The sequence below is a fragment of the Rana temporaria genome, chromosome 5 (genome assembly GCF_905171775.1).
Source record: "Rana temporaria chromosome 5, aRanTem1.1, whole genome shotgun sequence".
Classification (NCBI taxonomy): domain Eukaryota; kingdom Metazoa; phylum Chordata; class Amphibia; order Anura; family Ranidae; genus Rana; species Rana temporaria.
The window spans coordinates 426,041,551-426,047,583 of NC_053493.1; the positions used below are offsets into that span (position 1 = coordinate 426,041,551).

At 44.3% G+C, this 6,033-nt stretch overlaps 1 protein-coding gene across 1 annotated transcript in view; it reads right to left on the minus strand.

Moving 5' to 3' along the window:
- LOC120941739 (retinoic acid receptor responder protein 2-like) overlaps nt 1-2,087 on the minus strand; it is a 38,749-nt gene extending 36,662 nt beyond the window's left edge. Inside the window, exon 1 of the mRNA XM_040355366.1 lies at nt 1,986-2,087. The gene's annotated coding sequence lies outside the window, so the exon portion shown is untranslated. The remainder of the gene's footprint in view (nt 1-1,985) is intronic.
- Between the last annotated feature and the right edge of the window lie 3,946 nt (nt 2,088-6,033).

Below are 6,033 nucleotides of genomic sequence, written 5' to 3' on the forward strand. Positions count from 1 at the left end.
ATAATACATACGTGTGTCTGGTCTCTGTATATAGAATATATAATACATACGTGTGTCGGGTCTCTGTATATAGAATATATAATACATACGTGTGTCTGGTCTGTATATAGAATATATAATACATACGTGTGTCTGGTCTGTATATAGAATATATAATACATACGTGTGTCGGGTCTGTATATAGAATATATAATACATACGTGTGTCGGGTCTGTATATAGAATATATAATACATACGTGTGTCGGGTCTGTATATATAATATATAATACATACGTGTGTCGGGTCTGTATATAGAATATATAATACATACGTGTGTCGGGTCTCTGTATATAGAATATATAATACATACGTGTGTCGGGTCTGTATATAGAATATATAATACATACGTGTGTCTGGTCTGTATATAGAATATATAATACATACGTGTGTCTGGTCTGTATATAGAATATATAATACATACGTGTGTCGGGTCTGTATATAGAATATATAATACATACGTGTGTCTGGTCTCTGTATATAGAATATATAATACATACGTGTGTCGGGTCTCTGTATATAGAATATATAATACATACGTGTGTCGGGTCTCTGTATATAGAATATATAATACATACGTGTGTCTGGTCTGTGTATAGAATATATAATACATACGTGTGTCTGGTCTCTGTATATAGAATATATAATACATACGTGTGTCTGGTCTCTGTATATAGAATATATAATACATACGTGTGTCGGGTCTCTGTATATAGAATATATAATACATACGTGTGTCGGGTCTGTATATAGAATATATAATACATACGTGTGTCTGGTCTCTGTATATAGAATATATAATACATACGTGTGTCGGGTCTGTATATAGAATATATAATACATACGTGTGTCGGGTCTGTATATAGAATATATAATACATACGTGTGTCGGGTCTGTATATAGAATATATAATACATACGTGTGTCTGGTCTGTGTATAGAATATATAATACATACGTGTGTCGGGTCTCTGTATATAGAATATATAATACATACGTGTGTCTGGTCTCTGTATATAGAATATATAATACATACGTGTGTCTGGTCTCTGTATATAGAATATATAATACATACGTGTGTCGGGTCTCTGTATATAGAATATATAATACATACGTGTGTCGGGTCTCTGTATATAGAATATATAATACATACGTGTGTCTGGTCTCTGTATATAGAATATATAATACATACGTGTGTCTGGTCTGTATATAGAATATATAATACATACGTGTGTCTGGTCTGTATATAGAATATATAATACATACGTGTGTCGGGTCTCTGTATATAGAATATATAATACATACGTGTGTCGGGTCTCTGTATATAGAATATATAATACATACGTGTGTCGGGTCTCTGTATATAGAATATATAATACATACGTGTGTCTGGTCTGTATATAGAATATATAATACATACGTGTGTCTGGTCTGTATATAGAATATATAATACATACGTGTGTCGGGTCTGTATATAGAATATATAATACATACGTGTGTCTGGTCTCTGTATATAGAATATATAATACATACGTGTGTCTGGTCTCTGTATATAGAATATATAATACATACGTGTGTCTGGTCTGTATATAGAATATATAATACATACGTGTGTCGGGTCTGTATATAGAATATATAATACATTCGTGTGTCGGGTCTCTGTATATAGAATATATAATACATACGTGTGTCGGGTCTGTATATAGAATATATAATACATACGTGTGTCTGGTCTCTGTATATAGAATATATAATACATACGTGTGTCTGGTCTCTGTATATAGAATATATAATACATACGTGTGTCTGGTCTCTGTATATAGAATATATAATACATACGTGTGTCTGGTCTGTATATAGAATATATAATACATACGTGTGTCGGGTCTGTATATAGAATATATAATACATACGTGTGTCTGGTCTGTATATAGAATATATAATACATACGTGTGTCGGGTCTGGCGCTCCGGTTGGGTTGCGGGGGGTCCGTCGGATCTCTGGAGGGTTCTTGGAATGAAAGCGGAGGAGAAAAACAGGGAAGAGGAGGAGAGGCAGAGGAAGTGGGGGGGGGGGGGCGGCCCAGAGAGGGAAGGGGGGCCAGTTAACCCCCCAGAACCATCTCAGCTTTTAGAATCCAGAAGAGGAGTGGGGGGGGGGACGCATTCGAGGGTTGGGGGGGGGGGGGACTTGTGGGCAGATTTAATTCTGAAAGCTTTTATAGAAGTTGATGGAACTTTCCACAGCGATACAATGTAATGATTTCACAACAAGCAAAGCTGCATCCTGTCCCTCCTCTGAACCCAAACCCCCTCCATCCCTCACCCCTTCACCCTCTCACCCCTCCATCCCTCACCCCTTCACCCTCTCACCCCCTCACCCCTCAATCCCTCACCCCTCACTAGGGCTGCAACTAACGATTATTTTCATAATCGATTAGTTGGCCGATTATTGTTTTGATTAATCGGATAATGGCCTTAAAAAAAAAAAAAAGAGCATTTTTACATTTTTTTGGGCCACTTTGTTGTTGGGCAGATTACAAAACACAAATTGCCGCAAAAACACATGACACGCTTTTCTGCAGCTTCTCCATTGAAGTATATTGAACCAAAAAAAAACAAAATAGCACCGCTTTGCGTTAAAAAGTCCCCGCCCCTTTCCAAATACGCAGCGGCTAAAAAAAAGGAAAACATGTAAATGATCTGTAATGTGTTTCTGCAAAAAGCACCAAAACACAGAGGTGTGACCCGGCCTGAGATGTTTAGTAACATAATGGGAGTTAAAAAAACAAAAATAAGTACAAAAAGAGCAAATAATCGCTACTGTAAGGGGTTCATTTTTTTACTGTGGGACAGTGACAGTGATATTTACGGGAGAGATTTTATTTTTTGTACTATAAAGGGCTAATTTTAGTTTTTTTAACCCCGTTATGTTATTGGCCGATTAATTGATTAATTTCATAATCGATTAGTTGTCGATTAATCGATTCGTTGTTTTCGGCCCTACCCCTCAATCCCTCACCCCTCATCCCTCACCTCTTCAGCTCTCACCCCTCCATCCCTTCACCCTCCTCCCCTCCATCTCTCAACCCTCCATCCCTCACCCCTCACCTCTTCAGCTCTCACCTCTCCATCCCTCACCCCTCACCTCTTCAGCTCTCACCTCTCCATCCCTCACCCCTCTATCCCTCACCCCTCCATCCCTCACCCCTCCATCCCTCACCCCTCACCTCTTCAGCTCTCACCTCTCCATCCCTCACCCCTCTATCCCTCACCCCTCCATCCCTCACCCCTCCATCCCTCACCCCTCACCTCTTCAGCTCTCACCTCTCCATCCCTCACCCCTCTATCCCTCACCCCTCCATCCCTCACCCCTCCATCCCTCACCCCTCACCTCTTCAGCTCTCACCTCTCCATCCCTCACCCCTCTATCCCTCACCCCTCCATCCCTCACCCCTCACCTCTTCAGCTCTCACCTCTCCATCCCTCACCCCTCTATCCCTCACCCCTCCATCCCTCACCCCTCCATCCCTCACCCCTCACCTCTTCAGCTCTCACCTCTCCATCCCTCACCCCTCTATCCCTCACCCCTCCATCCCTCACCCCTCACCTCTTCAGCTCTCACCTCTCCATCCCTCACCCCTCTATCCCTCACCCCTCCATCCCTCACCCCTCCATCCCTCACCCCTCCATCCCTCACCCCTCTATCCCTCACCCCTCCATCCCTCACCCCTCCATCCCTCACCCCTCACCTCTTCAGCTCTCACCTCTCCATCCCTCACCCCTCTATCCCTCACCCCTCCATCCCTCACCCCTCCATCCCTCACCCCTCACCTCTTCAGCTCTCACCTCTCCATCCCTCACCCCTCTATCCCTCACCCCTCCATCCCTCACCCCTCACCTCTTCAGCTCTCACCTCTCCATCCCTCACCCCTCTATCCCTCACCCCTCCATCCCTCACCCCTCCATCCCTCACCCCTCACCTCTTCAGCTCTCACCTCTCCATCCCTCACCCCTCTATCCCTCACCCCTCCATCCCTCACCCCTCACCTCTTCAGCTCTCACCTCTCCATCCCTCACCCCTCTATCCCTCACCCCTCCATCCCTCACCCCTCCATCCCTCACCCCTCACCTCTTCAGCTCTCACCTCTCCATCCCTCACCCCTCTATCCCTCACCCCTCCATCCCTCACCCCTCCATCCCTCACCCCTCACCTCTTCAGCTCTCACCTCTCCATCCCTCACCCCTCTATCCCTCACCCCTCCATCCCTCACCCCTCACCCCTCTATCCCTCACCTCTCCATCCCTCACCCCTCTATCCCTCACCCCTCCATCCCTCACCCCTCCATCCCTCACCCCTTACCTCTTCAGCTCTCACCTCTCCATCCCTCACCCCTCCATCCCTCCATCCCTCACCCTTACAGACAATTATCTTTTAGACTTCATAGACGATACATTCAGAGAACATTTAATAGAATATATAATAAGTTACAGATAATAAGTGTATATAATATCTTGCTGTATATTGATACCAAAGACTCCACCAAAAAATATTTAGAATGATATATATGACCTCTGTTATATATATATGGGCATGAAGGGGCACTCCGCTCTACACACGGTTCACTCTTTATTCTCTAATGGCGGGGCAATAATAAATGGGAGATGTGCTCCGCCCCATGGGTGAGTCAGCAGAGTGATGCTATCTTCTCAGGGTGATGTCACATTCTCAGGATGATGTCACATTCTCAGGATGATGTCATGTTCTCAGGGTGATGTCATGTTCTCAGGATGATGTCATGTTCTCAGGGTGATGTCATGTTCTCAGGATGATGTCATGTTCTCAGGGTGATGTCATGTTCTCAGGGTGATGTCATGTTCTCAGGGTGATGTCACATTCTCAGGATGATGTCACATTCTCAGGATGATGTCATGTTCTCAGGATGATGTCATGTTCTCAGGATGATGTCACATTCTCAGGATGATGTCATGTTCTCAGGGTGATGTCATGTCTCAGGATGATGTCATGTTCTCAGGGTGATGTCATGTTCTCAGGGTGATGTCATGTCTCAGGATGATGTCATGTTCTCAGGCTGATGTCATGTTCTCAGGGTGATGTCATGTTCTCAGGGTGATGTCATGTTCTCAGGGTGATGTCATGTTCTCAGGGTGATGTCATGTTCTCAGGGTGATGTCATGTTCTCAGGATGATGTCACATTCTCAGGGTGAAGTCATCTCCTCAGGGTGATGTCACATTCTCAGGATGATGTCATGTTCTCAGGGTGATGTCATGTTCTCAGGGTGATGTCATCTCCTCAGGGTGATGTCATGTTCTCAGGCTGATGTCATGTTCTCAGGGTGATGTCACGTTCTCAGGATGATGTCATGTTCTCACAGTGATGTCATGTTCTCAGGCTGATGTCATGTTCTCAGGCTGATGTCATGTTCTCAGGGTGATGTCACATTCTCAGGATGATGTCATGTTCTCAGGGTGAAGTCATGTTCTCAGGCTGATGTCATGTTCTCAGGGTGATGTCATGTTCTCAGGGTGATGTCATGTTCTCAGGATGATGTCATGTTCTCAGGGTGATGTCATGTCTCAGGCTGATGTCATGTTCTCAGGCTGATGTCATGTTCTCAGGATGATGTCACATTCTCAGGGTGAAGTCATCTCCTCAGGGTGATGTCACATTCTCAGGATGATGTCATGTTCTCAGGGTGATGTCATGTTCTCAGGCTGATGTCATGTTCTCAGGGTGATGTCATGTTCTCAGGGTGATGTCATGTTCTCAGGGTGATGTCATGTTCTCAGGGTGAAGTCATGTTCTCAGGCTGATGTCATGTTCTCAGGCTGATGTCATGTTCTCAGGCTGATGTCATGTTCTCAGGCTGATGTCATGTTCTCAGGCTGATGTCATGTTCTCAGGCTGATGTCAGATTTCAGAGGAATGTAATGTTCTCAAGGTCATATCACAATCTCAAGGTAAGATCATGTCCT